The sequence below is a fragment of the Rana temporaria genome, chromosome 5 (assembly GCF_905171775.1).
Source record: "Rana temporaria chromosome 5, aRanTem1.1, whole genome shotgun sequence".
NCBI lineage: Eukaryota > Metazoa > Chordata > Amphibia > Anura > Ranidae > Rana > Rana temporaria.
This window is the reverse complement of record NC_053493.1, coordinates 41,432,377-41,453,001: the sequence shown is the minus strand read 5'-3', so window position 1 is coordinate 41,453,001 and position 20,625 is coordinate 41,432,377. Positions and strand designations below refer to the sequence as shown.

At 45.8% G+C, this 20,625-nt stretch overlaps 1 protein-coding gene across 2 annotated transcripts in view; it reads left to right on the top strand.

Annotated features, from left to right (window-relative positions):
- The first annotated feature begins 7,023 nt into the window (after nucleotides 1-7,023).
- STEAP1 (STEAP family member 1) overlaps nucleotides 7,024-20,625 on the top strand; it is a 53,669-nt gene continuing 40,067 nt past the window's right edge. The window contains exon 1 of one of the 2 annotated variants that reach the window (XM_040352450.1): nucleotides 7,024-7,129. The gene's annotated coding sequence lies outside the window, so the exon portion shown is untranslated. The other variant, XM_040352452.1, reaches the window with a different exon arrangement.

The following is a 20,625-nucleotide window of genomic DNA, read 5'->3' as shown; positions in this document are numbered from 1 at the left end:
GTACTAATCTCTAGGAACCAATTAGTGAGTGGTAATGGTGTGCGGTAACCTCTAGCAACCAATCAGAGAGTGGGAGCAGTAAGGATTTGCATTAACCTCTAGCAACCAATGGGTGCGCAATAATGCTGTGCAGTAACCTCTAGCAATTAATGGGTGAGTGGTTAGGATGTGCAGTAACCTTTAGCAACCAGCCAGCGAGCAGAAATGTTGTGCTGTAACCTCTAGAACAAGGATATGCAATTAGCAGACCTCCAGCTGTTGCAAAACTACAAGTCCCATCATGCCTCTGCCTGTGGGAGTCATGCTTGTGGCTGTCAGTCTCGCTATGCCTCATGGGACTTGTAGTTTTGCAACAGCTGGAGGTCCGCTAATTGCAAATCCCTGCTCTAGAACCTTATCAGTGAGTCGTTTTGTGTGCTATAACCTCTGCAACCATTAGCAACTGCTTCTTGATCTGCTGCAGTAAAGTGAATTTGCAGTAAAGAATTTAAAGAATTTAAAGTGAATTTAAGTCTAGCTGACATTTATTGTGTGCTTCAGGATCAGGTGGAGAGCAATAGACACCAAACTGAGCATGTGCAGAGTGACACCAAAGGCGCTGTATCAGGAGATGGATTGGGGACAGCGAAAGAAGAGAAGGCTCAGAGAGAATGGGATCAAACAGCCTTTTTACACAATGCAGAGGATTAACCCCTTAGGTCCCACAGTGAGTATAACAAGCATGCTTTACTGCATATACAGACTGATTTTACTGCTGTGGGGTAAAGTAACACTTTAACCACTTGCCTACCACGCCAATTCTGACATTTTTCTACTACATGGGCGCTTTAGAAAAAAAGATGTATTGTTAATTTTACTTTTATTTTTCTAGTTGATACTTTCTTTAAAAAAAAAAAATGTTTTCACTTGTAATAGGAATAGTGTGTGACAGGTCCTCTCCAGTGAGATCAGAGGTCAAAAAGTCCCCATATCCCACCTCTGGGCTGGGAAGCCTGAAAAAAAAAAAGATCTCAGCTTGCCATTTTTTTTATAAACTGCAAACGATCATAGAGACGATCATAGAGACTTCGAGGACCATTTGGCCCGCCAGAAATCTCTATGGTCAACATCCAGCACCAGTCGGTTTCCTTCTCTGAGCCGGAGGAAGCACCGGAGGGCGGCGGGAGTGGGGGGGCGTCCCCTCCCACCGCCTATAAGAACGATCAAGTGGCTATGATTGTTCCTATGGTGTAGGCCAATCGCCGGCTGAAAAAGATGTCTAAATGATGCTTGTAAGTGCAGGCACCATTCAGATATCACCGCTCAACACCCAACGACATCATATGATGTTGGGAGGGCGGGAAGCGGTTAACAAAAGGAAATCATTAAGGTTAAAAATGTTCAGGCTACTTTAAGCTGGAACATAGTCAAGGATTAAAAGAAAAAGAAGCCGCATAATCAATAAGTGATTAAGTGCAGTGTTTGACCAATTCCTTCCCTGCCCATAGTCACATGACGTCCTTGGTTACCCGTCGGTATAGGGCAATGCGCGTGCCAGGCAGCTGTGATGTCTGCTGGGCAACTGCGATCGCTTGTGACAGAGCAGGGACGTGGACGTGTGTGTGTGTATACACAGATCCATATCCTTTCAAGGGAGAGGTGACAGATTGTGTGTTCCTAGTACACAGGAACACCGATCGGTCTCCTCCCCCAGTCAATCTCATCCCCCCCTCAGTTTGAATCCCTCCCTAGGTAACACATTTAACCCCCTCATCGCCCCCTAGTATTAACCCCTTCCCAGCCAGTGACATTTATAAGGTAATCGGTGCATATTTATAGCACTGATCGCTGTATAAATGTCAATGGTCCCAAAATAATGTCAAAAGAGTTCCGATGTGTCCACCTCAATGTCGCAGGCGCTATAACTTTTGCGCAAACCAATGAATATAGGCTTATTGCGATTTAATTTTTTATCAAAAATATGTAGAAGAATACAGATCGGACTAAACTGAGGAAATATATATATTTTTTTATTTTAACTTTCAGTGTAATTTTAAGTGCACGTTGCACTTGTAGGGCCAGATCCACGAAACAGTTACTCTGGCGTGTCTATTGATACGCTGCGTAACTGCTAGGTTGCTCCGGCGTATCTTTGTTTTGTATCCACAAAACAAGATACAAGAAATTAATGTAGCGCCAAAACTATAAAAAAAGGGGTAACCACTAATTGGTTGTGAGGATGTGACCTCTGTAGTGAGAGTTGTATTTAGGAAAAAACAAACTCTGTGAACTAATCATACATGTGTAACAGAGCTATATTAACTCTGAGTGCTAATATTATACCTGTATGGTATAAAAGGGCGTACAAAAGAAAGATCTTATGTAATAGGTGATTATAAATGTGAACAAACACAAAAATAAAATAAAATAAATAAAAGTTCTGAAAAGTAGGAAGGGGGGCACTCCCAGGGTTTCCCCAGAGCTGACTGTTCTTCACTTCAGATGGAAAACACCTCTTCCACATCAATGGAGAATCCTTTCCCTCAGAAATTGCACATCTTCAAAAGGACATTCCTTGGCATATAAAAATTAAGGTACTCTTACCAGCTTTAGTTGACCCACAGCTCACCGTATGGTGGGTAGGTCCTCAAGGCTTATATATGCTGGCCGTCCTTCAGTTGCACCAATGGGTGGATGGATATCCCAATTCCGATGCTCCGGATGGATCCCAGAAGGAGGGTTAGTAACACCAGCCACAGGAACGTCACATGAGATGATAAAGAGGGGAAACTCCCGATTTCATGAGGGATATGAGAAAAGAGGGAGAGAACACCTCCTCATAGTGTAGAAATTTATTTAAAATTCTTGATCAAAAAATGTTTTGACATAAGCAAAGAGATAGTCCAAATCTCATAAAAAAAATAGTACACAGCAAGGAAATCGTCCAATGTATAAAAATAGTAAAAATTATAAAAGACCCAAACGATAAAGACACTTGTTCACCACAGCACATCAAAGAAAAAACCACAGCAGGCAGATAACATGAACTGGCACAGTGTTGGTGGTATGGATCAAAGTTAACCGACCGGTTTCGTCCTCACAGACATCAACAGGGTTATAGAGCTGACCCACACCTCTACCTGCGCCTATATATAGCCATATGATTAGCTTACCTGTGATCTACACCTGCTACTCCGCTCCCCTCGGGCGTGCGTCTCACCCACTGCTAATTCCTCTTCCTGCGTTCCAACCACCGGAGGTGGGACATCGGAGGCGCGGCTGAGGATACCAATCGCAGTGCTCCAATGTGTGACATCATCTCCTCCCGTCCCACATGACAGCCTCTGTCCAATGTGAGGATGCGGGACAAGGGAACTGCTCCGCCTCCCACCTTACAGCGAATCCGAGCCACGGACTCATCATCCATGGCACAAATCGCCGAGGGGGCAGGCGGTGATGCACGCATTGTCATTTAGCCACGACGGTATGCGCGTCAGCTAACGTCGGGCGTGATGACATATGCGTTCCATCTAATGCGTCCCAAGGGAATCATTGATGAAAGAGAGGCGTAAGCAATAGCTATAAACCTCTATGATGAAACGAATCCTAAGCAATGAATATAGTGCATTAGGTCCCCGGGATAGTGTATACAGGTTGATCACAGGTAATATACATCCCCAATTAACTAGTTGATGCAGGCAATCATACTTATAATGTATGGTGATATGACAAAACCATCCACTATATACAAAATTAAAACACAATAAAGGAGATATTAAGTTGTACTAATAAATAACCAAGATGGAGGTTCATGATGTCTTGGTACAGTGTGTTCAGGGTACCAAGACATTACTTGGAACACCACAATAAGAAGGTCGAGGGAACCCTGTTCCAAATTATAGACCACTTTGTCCCTCATTGGAGAGGTGAACCAGGTACGAGGGGTGTATCTAAATTAGAAGTATATTGGATATACCAGTTAAAAAGCTATACGCCCCACGGGCTTAACGTGGAGTGGGACGTGAATTCATTCATAAACCAATCATGAACCTCCATCTTGGTTATTTATTAGTACAACTTAATATCTCCTTTATTGTGTTTTAATTTTGTATATAATGGATGATCATAGAGGTTTATAGCTATTGCTTACGCCTCTCTTTCATCAATGATTCCCTTGGGACGCATTAGATGGAACGCATATGTCATCACGCCCGACGTTAGCTGACGCGCATACCGTCGTGGCTAAATGACAATGCGTGCATCACCGCCTGCCCCCTCGGCGATTTGTGCCATGGATGATGAGTCCGTGGCTCGGATTCGCTGTAAGGTGGGAGGCGGAGCAGTTCCCTTGTCCCGCATCCTCACATTGGACAGAGGCTGTCATGTGGGACGGGAGGAGATGATGTCACACATTGGAGCACTGCGATTGGTATCCTCAGCCGCGCCTCCGATGTCCCACCTCCGGTGGTTGGAACGCAGGAAGAGGAATTAGCAGTGGGTGAGACGCACGCCCGAGGGGAGCGGAGTAGCAGGTGTAGATCACAGGTAAGCTAATCATATGGCTATATATAGGCGCAGGTAGAGGTGTGGGTCAGCTCTATAACCCTGTTGATGTCTGTGAGGACGAAACCGGTCGGTTAACTTTGATCCATACCACCAACACTGTGCCAGTTCATGTTATCTGCCTGCTGTGGTTTTTTCTTTGATGTGCTGTGGTGAACAAGTGTCTTTATCGTTTGGGTCTTTTATAATTTTTACTATTTTTATACATTGGACGATTTCCTTGCTGTGTACTATTTTTTTTTGAGATTTGGACTATCTCTTTGCTTATGTCAAAACATTTTTTGATCAAGAATTTTAAATAAATTTCTACACTATGAGGAGGTGTTCTCTCCCTCTTTTCTCATATCCCTCATGAAATCGGGAGTTTCCCCTCTTTATCATCTCACGTGACGTTCCTGTGGCCGGTGTTACTAACTCTCCTTCTGGGATCCATCCGGAGCATCGGAATTGGGACATCCATCCACCCATTGGTGCAACTGAAGGACGGCCAGCATATATAAGCCTTGAGGACCTACCCACCATACGGTGAGCTGTGGGTCAACTAAAGCTGGTAAGAGTACCTTAATTTTTATATGCCAAGGAATGTCCTTTTGAAGATGTGCAATTTCTGAGGGAAAGGATTCTCCATTGATGTGGAAGAGGTGTTTTCCATCTGAAGTGAAGAACAGTCAGCTCTGGGGAAACCCTGGGAGTGCCCCCCTTCCTACTTTTCAGAACTTTTATTTATTTATTTTTGTGTTTGTTCACATTTATAATCACCTATTACATAAGATCTTTCTTTTGTACGCCCTTTTATACCATACAGGTATAATATTAGCACTCAGAGTTAATATAGCTCTGTTACACATGTATGATTAGTTCACAGAGTTTGTTTTTTCCTAAATACAACTCTCACTACAGAGGTCACATCCTCACAACCAATTAGTGGTTACCCCTTTTTTTATAGTTTTGGCGCTACATTAATTTCTTTTATCTGCTTACACTTATCCACTGGTATGTTGGCTGCCTATTTACACTATATATACGTTTAGATTTGTTTAGTGCAATATATTCTTTTTATATTATTTTTTACAAAACAAGATACGCCTGAAGCTGGGCTAGATCCGACTGGCATATGTCTTAGTACGCCGTCGGACCTAAGATGCATATTTACGCTGGCCGCTAGGTGGCGCTTCCGTCGATTTCCGCGTCGAGTATGCAAATTAGCTAGATACGCGAATCCACAAACGTACGTCCGGCCGGCGCATTTTTTTACGTCGTTTGCGTTCGGCTTTTTTCGGCGTAAAGTTACACCTGCTATATGAGGCGTACTCAATGTTAAGTATGGACGTCGTTCCCGCGTCGAATTTTGAAAATTTTACGTTGTTTAAGTAAGTTGTTTGTGAAAAGGGCTTTGCGTAGAATTCCGTTCACGTCAAAAGCATTGGCTTGTTGCTGGTTAATTTGGAGCATGCACACTGGGATACCCCCACGGACGGCGCATGCGCCGTTCAAAAAAAACGTCATTTACGTCACGTCAAGACGTATTAACATAAAACACGCCCCCATCTCATCCATTTGAATTGCGCGCCCTTACGCCGACAAAGTTACACTACGCCGCCGTAACTTACGGCGCAAATTCTTTCAGGATGAGGAAAATACGCTGTAAGTTACGGCGGTGTAGTGTATCAGAGATATGCTACGCCGGACGGAAAGATGCGCTAAGGGACGTGGATCTGGCCCCTAGTTTGCACTTGTAGTGCAAAGTGTATTTGCCTTTCGCAAATAACCCCCCCTAGTGTTTTTTTATATTTTTTTTTTTTTTGGTTTTTTTTTTTAGTGTAAAAAAAAAAAACGCAGAGGTGATCAAATACCACCAAAAGAAAGCTCCATTTGTTGGGTACAGTGTTGCATGACCGCGCAAATGTCATTCAAAGTGTGACAGCGCTGACAATTGGGCAGAAAGGGGGTGAAAATGCCCGGTATTGAATTGGTTAAAAACGAAGGGTTTAATATAACTTTTATATAATTTAATTGTATTTTGTTCTTTAATTATTATATATTCGTATCAATTTTGTTATAATGTAAAAAATCATTATGGACAGTGTGATTGCAGCTATGACTTTTCCCCAGCACTGCTCCCTGGCAGTGCCCGGACCATGCTGACAGCTCTCTTGCTGCCTGTCTTTGGTTTACGCAGACTCTATGATAAGATCAATGACACCTTCTCAAGGTTGGCACCGTCAGCTGCTACAGAGAGATATGCTGTATAATCCTATATAAACTTTGCTATGAGACCCCATGATTCAGAGTTATGATTTGCTTACAACAAGAGAATAAATCAGTCAGCAGTTTGGGATTAGAATCTTGTGACCCATGGGAGGTTATAAAATGGGTCGGAGGTGATGTGTCCTTTGTTCCCGTCGGGGCGCAGTGACGTGGTGTGACGCTGGGTGTTGTAGTGCAGACTGGGTCACGCTGTGTTTGGGAAGGGGCGTGCTGGGGGTGTGTGCGAGGACTTAAAGGGCAGGTCCTCCTGGAGGAGGCAGACTAATGAACAGGATTTCCATCTGCCGGCTCAGAGCACAACACTGTCACATTGACTTCGGTGAGTACAACACTTTCTCCTATTACCAGGCAAAAGAAACAGAGAACGTATCCACCGCGGAGCGTAACTTCGTACAAGTATCCCGGGATAAAGGTTTGGGAACTCTTTATATAAGAAAATGTTTTTTTTCCTCTGAGACGCTTATTACAGGAAATAACTTTAACCGTTTCGCAACCAGATCAGCCCAAAGGTGCGTCTACAAACAGGATTTTCAGCCACGCTCCTGTGATCAGCTACAAATGTTTGTGATTAACCCCTTGTATGTCCTACTGTGTGTGTGTGTGTGTGTGTGTGTGTGTGTGTAAGGTCTCATTCACACACCACATTGACAATAGGTGGTTGGTTTGCATTTTTTATCGCTGACCATCTACATACCTCCCAACTGTCCCTGATTTCGAGGGACTGTCCCTGATTTGGAGCAATGTCCCTCTGTCCCTCATTCCTCCTCATTTGTCCCTCATTTTGGTCTGATCTGTATAGTTGTATATAAAATGCACTTTTTATCTATCAAAAAGTGTTTCCCAGTGCTAAACCTTTCATCTGATTTCTAAATTGCTGCATTTGTAAATTCCAAAAGCCAATATAAAGAAATAGTAGTGGTAAAAAAAGCACTTGTGGATTTAACCAATCTTATTTTTTTTTGTACAATTCTCCTTTAAGGGGGCGTGGCAAGGGGTGTGTCCTATGCCTGCATACTTTTGCTGATAGGTGTCCCTCATTCCCATCTCAGAAAGTTGGGAGGTATGCATCTATCAATGTCACTCATATTGGTTAAAATAGGGGGCAGATGGAGGGAGGATGGAGGTGTACACATGGCAGGATTAGCGTTGTCCTAGTGGCAGCGAGACAAAAATAATGTCACTTGCAGAGTTCCACATGCGATGAAGCTTTGCAACTCCTTCCATTATGACCCTAAGCCCGGGTTCACCTGGCAAAGCAGTCCGACTTCAGGGCCGATTTGACAGACATCTAGGCGGGTTCATGTACAGATGTCTATACAAATCGCCCCCCGAAGTCGCCAAAAGTAGTACAGGAACTACTTTTGTGAATCAGCGCAACGCCGGACGGTGCCATTGCCTGCAATAGCCGCCGATTTGGCATGCGATTTGACATGTCAAATCATGTGCCAAATCGCTTCAATGTGAACCTAGGCTTATGCAGTAAGTAAATCGCTAGTAAAAAGGCTGGATTTAAAGCCCAAAAATTTGTTTTTAAAGCCAGCAGCTACAAATACTGCAGCTGCTGACTTTTTAAAATATGGACACTTACCTGTCCAGGGTTTCCGCAATATCGGCAGCTGAGGTCGAGCAATTGCTCGTCCCTCGGCTGCACCCGCCGCCATCCTCGGTGAGCATAGCGGCTTCACTGCCCGGTTCCCTACTGCGCATGCGCGAGTAATGCGGTGCGCCATCACTGGTCCCCGCTATCTCTAGGGAACAGTGTGTTTCCCAGAAGACAGCGGGGGGTGCGGGTAGGTGCGGGGCTGCCGCAGGAGAGTATTCCCGGAAGTGGGTGCGAATACCTGTCTTAGATAAGTATCTGCCCCCCTCCCCCCCCCCCTGAAAGGTGCCAAATGTGGCACCGGAGGGAGGGTTCCGAAAAGCGGAAGTTCCATTTTTGGGTGGAACTCCACTTTAAATCATAATTTTTAAAGAGCAACTGTCATCTCTGTCCCCCAGTGGCTCCTCCTCTGACCCGCTGTTGACTCGCCGACAGTCCCATTCACTTTAATGGGACGGCGGGTGATGTGGCAGTGACACAACAAGGTGAAGGGACGTGGCGGCAGCAGGTGAGTGGATGCCTACTAACAGGCGCTGCCATGATGGATCTGAAATGACAGGTGCTCTTTAAATGTAAGGACTTATTCTTGCTGGTAGTTAGAATCTTTAATATTTTCAAATAAAATGAAGGTTTCCTATTTAGAATAATAAGCTGTCAAGTTAGTAAATATTCCCAAACTGGGTCTTTTTTACAGCCTGCTGCCATTTTGCTTCTCAAAGGGGTTGTAAATGTTAATTTTTTATTTTCTAAATAGGTTCCTTTAAGCTAGTGCATTGTTGGTTCACTTACCTTTTCCTTCTATTTCCCTTCTAAATGTTTTTTTTCTTTGTTTTATTTGTCTGAATTTCTCACTTCCTGTTCCTCCTCAGTAAGCTGTTCTGGCTGACTAACCCCCATGGATGACGGGGACAAGCTTACTGAGGAGAAACAGGAAGTGAGAAATTCAGACAAAGAAAAAAAACATTTAGAAGGGAAATCGAAGGAAAATGTAAGTGAACCAACAATGCCCTAGCTTAAAGGGACCAATTTAGAAAATAAAAAACAAACCTTTACAACCCCTTCAAGCACTTCAAGCTATGTGCAGAAAGATCACAAGGTTTATAAGCTGCTTAGAAGGGTTCACTTTCATTTTTACTGCTTTCCCTTCCTCCTCACACTTTTAGGTAGATTCACAGAGAGTTAGGCCGGCTTATCAGTAGATAAGCTGACCTAACTCTGAATCTACGCCGGCGTTTGTTTAAGCGTATGCTCAAACAGAGATACACTTAAACAAAGCTAAGATAGGCTGGCTTGCGCCGTTCTATCTTAGCTTGCAATGTTTCTGTTGTCAGCTAGATGGCGCTTCCATTGCGGCCGGCGTAGATTATGTAAATGAGGGGATACGCCGATTCACAAACGTACGCCAGGCCTACACCGTCGCATTACGTCGTTTCCGTAAGGGATAGGCCGCCTAAAGTTATTCCACCTATGAGGTGGCATAACAATGTTAAGTATGGCCGCCGTTCCCGCCGCGAGGTTCAAATTTTTTACGTCGTTTGCGCAAGTCTTCCGCGAATCGGGATTTACGTCGTTTACGTACACGTCGAAATCAATAGGCCCGTACGGCCTACTTAGCCGCAATGCGCACTGGGAAATGTAGTCGCCCGGCGCATGCGCAGTATCAAAAAACGTGAGGTCAAGCCTCATTTCCATACTACACGCCCCCCTCCCAGTCATTTGAATTAGGCGCCCTTAAGCCCGCTCGTTTTAGGCTACACCGCCGAAAATTAGCAGGTAAGTGGTTTGAGAATCACTACTAGCCTAACTAATTTACGGCGGTGTAGCCTAAAAAGGCTAGGCTAGGCCGCCCTAAAGTTAGGCCATTTTATGTGAATCTACCTATTAGAGTGGAGTACAGATGCATTTCTGTAAAATGTAAAAAGGAGAAGCTGCATCTCGGGACAGAGGGCAGGAGCTGCCCAACTTATTGTATTAACAAGCAGGTCATTACAAAATCCCACCCTCTGTCCCAATAGCAAGCACCTCCCCCCCAGCCCCCTCTGAGGATCATAGTGGCAGCCAAGGCTGGTAGGTGGCACGGCCCTGGTCCATGCAGGACTGTCACTCAATCCGAGTCCCGACCGCGGTCTGCCATTTAGTGAACCTTGGCATAGGGGCAGATCATTTTAAATGTCAAACAGTCACACACCATTTTTGGCGACAGAATGCACAATAATGCCGCGTACACACGACCGTTTTTAATGTCCTAGAAAAAAATACGTTTTTCTCAACGTGATTCTTGTCAAGCCTGCCTTGCTGCCTACACAGGATCGTGAAAAAATAAATGCTGAAGCAAAGCGCGGTGACGTACAACACGTACGACGGCACTATAAAGGGGAAGTTCCATTCAGTTGGCGCCACCCTTTGGGCTGCTTTTGCTGATTTTGTGTTAGTAAAAGTTTGGTGAGAGACGATTCACACTTTTCAGTCTTCGTGCTTTTCAGTCTGTTACAGCGTGACGAATGTGCTATCTCCATTGCAAACCAGAACGAGTGCTCCCGTCTCATACCTTGCTTCTGAGCATGCGTGTTTTTTTTGCCGTCGTTAAAGCCTACACACGACCATTTTTCACAACGTGAAAAATGACGTGAAAAATTAGAGCAGGTTCTAAATTTTTAATGGCCATTTTTCACGTTGAGAAAAATGCTCTGGAGCCTACACACGATCGTTTTTAATGACCAATTAAAAAAATTGCATTTTTCTCGTCATGATAAATGGTTGTGTGTATGCGGCATTACACCTCATAGTTTGTGTGCAGTAGGCTGGGTTGCCCCAGTGCATCGGGTGCACTGCAAAATGAATGTTACCTTGCTAAAACACGACATGCATAGTGGTGATGCCCTCAACACAGAGCAATAGAAAAGTCTGTTTTGGCTTTCAAAGAGGAGCTCCACCCTAAAGTGGAACTTCCGCTCATCGGAACCCTGCCCCCCTCTAGTGTCACAATTGGCACCTTTCAGGGGGGAGGGGTGCAGATACATGTCTAAAGACAGGTATTTGCACCCACTTCCGGCCACACAGTCTGCGGGTAGACCGTCAGATCCCGTCCCCCCCCGTTGTGTTCTGGGAAACACTCGTCTCCCAGAACACAGCAGGGACCAGTGAGCGCAGCGCGTCTCACGCATGCGCCGTAGGGATCCGGGCAGTGAACCTGCATTGCTTCGCTTCCTGGTTCCTTCACCGAGGATGGCAGTGGGGCAGTGGCGGCTGGTGCTCAAAATTTTTGGGGGGGCGCAAACGAAAAAAAAAAACAATTGCAGCCTCACTGTACCTATCAATTGTCACCACTGTGCCATGCCATCAAATGCAGTCACTGTGCCATCAAAACACAGCCACTGTGCCATGCCATCAAAACGCAGCCACTGTGCCATGCCATCAAAATGCAGCCACTGTGCCATGCCATCAAAATGCAGCCACTGTGCCATGCCATCAAAACGCAGCCACTGTGCCATGCCATCAAAACGCAGCCACTGTGCCATGCCATCAAAACGCAGCCACTGTGCCATGCCATCAAAACGCAGCCACTGTGCCATGCCATCAAAACGCAGCCACTGTGCCATGCCATCAAAACGCAGCCACTGTGCCATACCATCAAAACACAGCCACTGTGCCATACCATCAAACGCAGCTACTGTGCCATCAACTGTCACCACTATGCCATCAAACACAGCCCCCAATTGTCACCACTGTGCCCCCAATTGTCACCACTGTGCCCCCAATTGTCGCCACTGTGCCCCCAATTGTCGCCACTGTGCCCCCAATTGTCGCCACTGTGCCCCCAATTGTCGCCACTATGCCCCCAATTGTCGCCACTATGCCCCCACTTGTAGCCACTGTGCCCAGTACCCCCCCCCCCCGGCACTTACCTTTATGGCTTCTACGTCCCTCGATGTCCTTCGTCCCGCCCTCTGACGCTTCAGCCAATCAGGTTACCTGATTGGCTGAGACGCCTGTCAGTCTTATCTTTGGACGTACGGCCGGTATGCCCCGAGGATGAGCTTCAGGAAGCCGACTACAGCCGCTGGCCCTGATAGGCACTTCCACACAGCCAGTCAGCTGCCGCTATTCAGCTGACCGGCGCTCAACATCCGGTCAGCTGAATAGTGGGCGGCAGCGGCGAAAATATACAGATTCATACAGTGTATGAATCTGTATATTTTACTGGCTGTGAGCGAGCCAGAGGGGGCGGCGCTCCTGCGTCCCTATGGACGCACCGCCACTGCAGTGGGGGCAGCAGAGTGACGAGCGATCGCTCTTCTTCTGCTGCCGACATCGCTGGACTCCAGGACAGGTAAGTGTCCTAATATTAAGAGTCAGCAGCTGCAGTATTTGTAGCTGCTGGCTTTTAATATTTTTTGTACGGCGAAGCTCCGCTTTATATTGTGTCTCCGGGTGAGAGTTTAAAAGAAAAGATCATTAGGCCAAACTAGGGGTTATACAGGAAGTTTATTGCTCTAAAAGGTCCCCCAGCATGTGAAGAAATCAGATCAGAGTGCAATACTTGCCTAAAATCCAGAGCTGTCCCAAGCAGTATCTCTTCACCACAAGATATCCTCAGACTTCTAGGTTTAAAATGTCTATTGCCAACACACAGGGCCGTCTTTACCACAGGGCAAATGGGGCAGCTGCCCAGGGCCCTGTCACTGTTGGGGGCCCAAAGCAACCCCCTTTAAAAAAAAAGGTCCGGAGGTCCCCAGGGGCCCGGAGTCCCCCAGGGCCCCAGATGGCAACCCCCCTTTTTTTAATTTATTTTTAAATAAAAAAAAATATTTTTTTAATATATTTTTATTTTATTTTTTATTAAAGGGCCAATTTTTTTATTTTATTGCATGCATAGGTGTGGGCACAGGGTGTGCCCAGGCACACCCTAATCATTCTGTGCAGCACAGATTTCCCCCTACCGCCCTGGCTCCCCACTCCTTCCCTCTGCACCCCCTCCGGCATCCCTCCTTTCCTCTCCTGCCGGCTGTTGCTGCGGAGATGTTTTAGGATGAGTGAGGGAAGGGGCCAGTAAATATGTATTTATCAGCCCCTTCCCTTTCTGAATAAACACATGGTGAGTGATCGGTAGTATGTGTTTGAGCTTTGGGGTGCACACCCTAATGCAATAGACTGCGCACACCTATGATTGCATGTAAATGGCTCTGACAAGTTGTAGATCTGCAGAAAGGTTACATGGCTCAGATGTAAATACATGGATACATACTTGCTAGCAAAACTCCAATTAGAGTAGAACATATTACAAGGAAGATGGCTAAGCTGCTATGTACGCTTTCAGTGCCATAGATAACAATGGCTGGGGAATGATACGTTTTCCCAAAGTCAACCTTTAACCCTTTCCCTACAACCAACGTAAGGATTACATCGGTAGCATCCAGGAGTTTTGTTTTAATATGGCACAGTCCGTCTTCTTCATCCTCTGTACAGCTCACTGATTACTTCCACATGTACTGTAACTAGGGTTGCCACCTGTTCGGATTTACCTAGACAGTTCGGGTTTGGAATCATGCGTCTGGGTTTCAGACTGTCTGATACCCGGACACAATATTAAGACCAGACCAAGTCTCCCCCCTCCCCCTTCTCTCTCCTCCCTCTAAATAAGTACACTAAGGTAAAACGGGGTTTTCAGAGCGCTCATTATGTCAGAACTCCCCTTTACACCAGAGGCCACAGTGCTCCCCTTTACATCAGAGTCTTCTCCCTAAACCAGAACATCCCTTATGTTAGAGTCCCCAGAGTTCTCCCTTACATCAGATTCCTCTCCCTAAACCAGAGCTGATCAAATACCACCAAAAGAAAGCTCTATTTGTGGGAAAAGGACGTAAATTTTGTTTGGGAGCCACGTCGCACGACCGTGCAATTGTCATTTAAATCGACGCAGTGCCGAATCGCAAAAAATGCTCTGGTCTTTGGCCAGCGAAATGATTGTGTTGAGGTTTATATGTATCCCTGAGACTCCTGCTTGTGGCACAGCAATCGAAGCATATTTTATAGATACAAAGAAGCCCCGGTTTTGTTTAACCACGGCCTTAAAGTGGAAGTAAACCCCCCCCCCCCTGAAAAAAAAACCCTGCAAGAGAAAAGCATAATGAGCTAGTATGCATAGCATTCTAGTTCATTATGTGCCACTTACCTGAGATCGAAGCCCCCCGAAGCATTCCTCGTTCCCCTCCTCGTCCGCCGACATGTCTCCTCTGATCGTCTTCCGTGTATCGCCACTCCGGCGCTGTGACTGGCCGGAGCGGCGATGACGTCACTCCCAAACATGCGCGCGGGACCGGCACATCCCTGCGCATGCGCGTGGTCCCGGCATTATTCTATTCAGAAAACTGGCACGCTCAGTGCGCCTGGTCCGTTTTACGGCGCGCATGCGCCGTAGACATCGGTGCAGTGTTTTCTGAAAATATCTCCTTAACCGTGGAGGTTAAGGATTTATTTCTTGCTCCTACAGGTAAGCCTTAATATAGGCTTACCTGTAGGTGCAAGTTGTCAGAGTGGGTTTACAACCACTTTAAAGTGGAACTGCAGTCTGCTCACATAATTTGTAATAAAAACATATTTGCCATTCTGGCTTCCCTCCAAACACTTTATATATATATATATATATATATATATATATATATATATATATATATATATATATATATAGTGTGTGTGTGTATATATAGTGATTCTGTATTTGCCAAATATGCTGCAGAAATCTCCCTTCACGGAGTCTGGCTGCATCCATTTTAACTGTGGGCAGCTGAAGCTGCTTCCTGTTCACGTCCTGGATTTACACAGACCTCTTATGACTCCACCCCCCTCCTTTCTTGGCAAACTCTCACAAGAGTGAGTAAGAGACCTGTGCATGGTGTCATAAGCCTAGGCTAACGACTAGACAAGAAACAGTAGGTGGGCTGAATAAGGTCTTTACTGGCATAAAAACATTTTTTACTATCCAAAGTTAAAACAAACAACAAAAACACTATGGACACTTTTTTGGGACCAGTTACATTTTTACAGCGATCAGTGCTATAAAAATGCACTCATTACTGTATAAATGTCACTGGCAGGAAAGGGGTTAACACTAGGGGGCAATCAAGGGGTTAAGTGTGTTCCCTGGGAGGAGTTTCTAACTGGGGGGAGGGCACTGACTGGGAGAACAGAGAGATCTCTGTTCCTAATCACTAGGTCTACTGCCAGAACGGGGATCTGTTTGTTTACATTGACAGATCCCTATTCTGGCTCTCTGTGGAGCGATTGCAAGTGGACGTCAGACATCGCGCCTGCCAGCCACGTGCATCAGCTCCCCCGCAGTGGCGCGGGTGGCCGCTGTAGCTGTTAAAGGGCCCTTCCTATAGCTACAGCAATTTGCGGGAACGAGCCGAACTGCTGCCTTATAATGACGGCTGCTTTTCGGCAATTGGTTAATTATATACGTCGACAGAATGGCACGGCTGGGCACAAGGGCGTACAGGTACGTCCACCTTTAAGAAGCCAGTCGCAGGTCGCGAGCACGCCGGCGCACTCGCAACCCGGACCGAAGCTCTATGACCGCACCCGCGGACCCGATCGCCGCCGGTGTCCCGCGATCGGGTCACAGAGCTGAAGAACTGGGAGAGGTAAGTGTAAACAAACCTTTCCCCGTTCTTCCTAGTGGCTTGTCAGTGATCGTCTATTCCCTGTCATAGGGAGCGACAATCAGTGATGTCACACGTCCAGCCACGCCCCCCTACAGTAAGAATCACCCCCTAGGGCAGTGTTTCTCAACCTTTTTTCAGTCAAGGCACCCTTTAAAATTATGAACAGTCTTGAGGTACCCCCATTCTAAAATAGAAAAAAAATATTCTCATAGTTTTACATAATGCATCAACATCTACCTGTAGGACACCCAACGTTAAAAGGTGTTTGTGTTCTTCCAATGCAAATACACTTCTGCACACTGGTACTGACTAGTATGCCAAGGTTTCCTCTTCTCCCTCAATATCTCGCCATCAATCGGCTCATGTGACCCCCAGTGCTGAGGGAGAGGGGCACAGGAGGGTCAAACAAGGATATGTGGAGGCAGAGATCCTCCTCATCAACTGATGACATCATAGGCCGTTAGGATGCCAGTGTCTAGAAAGGCGTAATGGTGCATAATAAAAAAGTCTGTGGCTTTGTGTAACTAAAAGGCACGCTTCATCCACCTGCTGGCTTGTATACAATTTTTGATACGTTTTTAGGCATTTTGCCAAGGCACCCCTGAAGACACCACAGGGTGTCTGGGCAGGGCACCCTGGTTGAAAAAGGCTGCCCTAGGGAACACTTAACCCCTACAGCGCCCCCCTAGAGGTTAACCCCTTCACTGCCATTGTCACAGTAATCAGTGCATTTTTATAGCACTGATCGCTGTAAAAAATAAGTCCACTACATTTATAACTGAAATTCAACACCCCTGAGATTCTGGAGGTGTTCCGGGCGTTCTATCAGGAACTTTATAAAAGTCGGAAGAAAGACCAGGAAGGGGATATGGAACTCTTTTTACAGATGATTTGTTTGCCAAAGTTACTAGAAGAGGAAAAAGAGATATTAGAGAGACCACTAACATAAGAGGAACTGAGAGAGGCAGCAGCAAATTTAACTATCGTATTTATCGGGGTATAGTTGCCCCGAATTCCTGTGGAAAAAAGTTTTTTTGTACTTACAGTTTTGGTGTCTTGCGCTGCGTCCATCGGCGGCCTCGTCGGGTCCGACGTCCGTCTGCGGCTTCGGGTGTCTTCTTCGTCGGGTCCGGCGTCCTTCTGCGGCGTCCTCGCGTCCTCCTCGCTCGTTTCCCGCGCCGAGTTTAAATACTGCGCTGACATATACAGAGCGCAGTACACTCGTGTATCATCGGGCAGGCTCGGCAACTCTCGCGCTGACGTCCTGTACGTCCAGGATGTCAGCGCGAGAGGACCCAAGACTGCCCGACAATACACGAGTGTACTGCGCTCGGTAATTGTCGGCGCAGTATTCAAACTCGGCGCGGGTATCGCGTATACCGCGCACCCACGATTTTGCCCTGATTTTCAGGGCAAAAAAGTGCGCGGTTTACGCCGATAAATACCGTAATAATAAATCACCTGGATCAGATGGTTTACCAGGGGAAACGTATGAAATATATGGTGAGATGCTGCTGCCTGATTTATTTTCAGTTTTCAACCATGCTTTCGAGGAGGGGTCATTGCCACCCTCGATGAATGAGGCAGTGATCGGGCCAGATTCACAGTGGACTTGCGTATCTCCACGTACGCCGTCGTAAGTCCGAATGTGAGCCATCGTATCTATGCGCCTGATTCTTAGAATCAGTTACGAATAGATTTGGCCAAGATAGGAGCGGCGCAAGTCTCCTACGCCGTCGTATCTTGGGTGCATATTTACGCTGGCCGCAAGGGGTGCTTCCGTAGATTTACGCGTCGAGTATGTAAATTAGGTAGATACGCCGATTCACGAACGTACTTGCGCCTGCTACGCCGTTTACGTTAGGCTTACGTCCGGCATAAAGTTACCCCTGCTATATGAGGCGCAGCCAATGCAAAGTATGGACGTCGGAACAAGCGTATCTTTTTACGTTGTTTATGTAAGTCGTACGTGAATGGGGATGTGCGTAGGTTACGTTCACGTCACAGGCATTGAGACGGCGTATCTTAGGGAGTAAATTCGACGTCATACTGGTTATGCACCGTACGATCTGCGCTTCATTTGCATGGGGTCACGGCTCATTTTAATAAAACACGCCCACCTCTTCCACATTTGAATTACGCGGGCTTACGCCGGCCGATTTACGCTACACCGCCGCAACTTACGGAGCAAGTGCTTTGTGAATACTGCACTTGCCTGTCTAAGTTGCGGAGGTGTAGCGTAAATAGGATAGGCTACGCCCGCACAAAGATACGCTCTCCTACGTGAATCTGGCCCATCATCTCTATTCTGATACCAGGAAAAGATCCAACTAAGCCTGATGCATATCGTCCAATTTCGTTGTTGACATCTGATGTCAAACTTTTGGCAAAAATATTTGTAGCCTCTTGTAGTGTACGAGAACTCGCATAATGATGGTTGGGGTGAACACTTGTATTTGTTATACTGTAAAAGGTAGAGATGCACTTTAACTGGTGTAAAAAATATCAGAATCTGAATGATGTTGTAGAATATTTTTATGGTTTTTAGTCTATTTTTACCTTCCAGTGGCGAAGGTCTTGCTTTGCATAATAAATTCGATTGTCTATGAACCCGTCCAAACGTTTCCCAGACACTTTGACATTGACACAGACCTGGAAGGATCTGCCGAGAGCGGCACAGAGAGCGGCCTCTGTGGGTTTATTTACTAAGGGGAATGGTTTTTACTATTGGAGGAGAATGGCGGCATTCATTGGAGGGCGCTCAGGGGGCCGTGTGATTCAGAGGTTTGCTGTTTGCTGCTCTGACCACAGGATATGGGACTGATTGGCTCCATTCTCTGTACTTCCATTTAAAGGGATAACGCCATTTATTCATTTTTAGCAAGAAGTTCTTTTACCACAGACTCATTCTACTAAAAGCTGACGGATCTAAAATACACAAATGAATGGAGCTCTGTAATCATTAATACATTGATACATATATTTTTAAATACAAGCAGTGTAAATACCTGAATTTGACTTGGAATCAGCCCATTGCAGTCTTTGTACAGCAGTGGCTGGAGCCAATCAGTTCATGTGCTGACAAGAAGCATGCTGAAAGGAGGAGAGAGCAGAGTGATAGAGCGATGAGCTCATTAACCACTTGCTTACTGGGCACTTAAACCCCCTCCTGCTCAGGCCAATTTTCAGCTTTTAACGCTTTCACACTTTGAATGACAATTGCGCAGTCATGCAACACTTTACCCAAATGACATTATTATCATTTATGCCCACAAATAGAGTTTTTTTTTTTTTGTTGGTGGTATCTGATCACCTCTGGGTTTTTTTTATTTTTTGCTAAACAAACAAAAAAAAAGACAAAGTTTTGAAAAAAATAATCCTGTTTCATTGTTATAAAATGTACACAGGTAATTGTTCTCCTTCATTGATATGCACTGATGGGCTGCACTGATAGGCACTGATATGCATCACTGATATGTAACACTGATAGATGACACTGATAGGCACTAATAGGTGGGACTAATAGGCACTGGTAGGTGCCACTGATAGGCAGCACTGGTGAGGAGGCACTGATTGGTGACATTGATAGGTGGCACTGGTGGGCACAGATGACTCCGCGGCTGCTCTCCTTGATCGGGACCGATGTCCCTCTGACAGCCGCTGATCTGTGTTTTTTTTTTTTGTTTTTTTGTTTTTTTTCACGCTATCGGCGGCTCTGTTTACATCACATGATAAGCTGTCAGCTGATCACTTGGTAAGGGGTCGGGATCTCATTGACTCACTGATCACAGAACGTGCCGCGTGCACCCTGCAGGGGGCGCGCAGGCTGCTCGTCTATTGACGCCCTCCCGGTAAAGTAGGTCCGCGCTGTAGCCATCGTTTGGCTATAGCACAGATAGGAAGGGGTTAATGTGCTCCTTCTCCTTTCACTGTCCAGTCATAGGTTGGGGGCGATTCCAGGAAAAGTAAGTGGGTGGAATGATGCAGGTAATGGCAGAAAAAGTACTGCAAGGGTAATCGCTGGATTTAAGATATGCATTGCAGCAAAAGCTGCTTATGTTATTTTTTTTTTTTTATTTTTTTTTTTTTTTAATGGGATATTCATTTAGCTTTTTTTTTTTTTTGCTGGAGTTCTGCTTTGCCGTTTTACCTTTTTACATGCTTGCTGTGCCTAATTTTCATAAAGAATTTTAATAGAGCATAAACCTTTATAAATTCTCCCTCTGTATGTCAAAGTGCAGTCAGCACCCTTTCTATCATGAAAACACAATTCCAATACTTTTTCTGAAAAAAACGTAAAAGGTGAACCAACACCATACACCCTTCACACCCTCCTGGCTAAGTGGTTAGCACATCTACCTAGCAGCACTAAAGTCATTGGTTCAAATCCCAACTACAAAACTACCTACCTACCTACCTAATTGTCATCATAGGTATACAGGGCCGCTGATAGGTCAGTACAACTGGCCCTGTTGTACCGGGCCCCGGCGAGTAGGGGGGCCCGGCAACCTGATCAGATAATTAATTAAATGAAAAAAAATATTGTCCCTT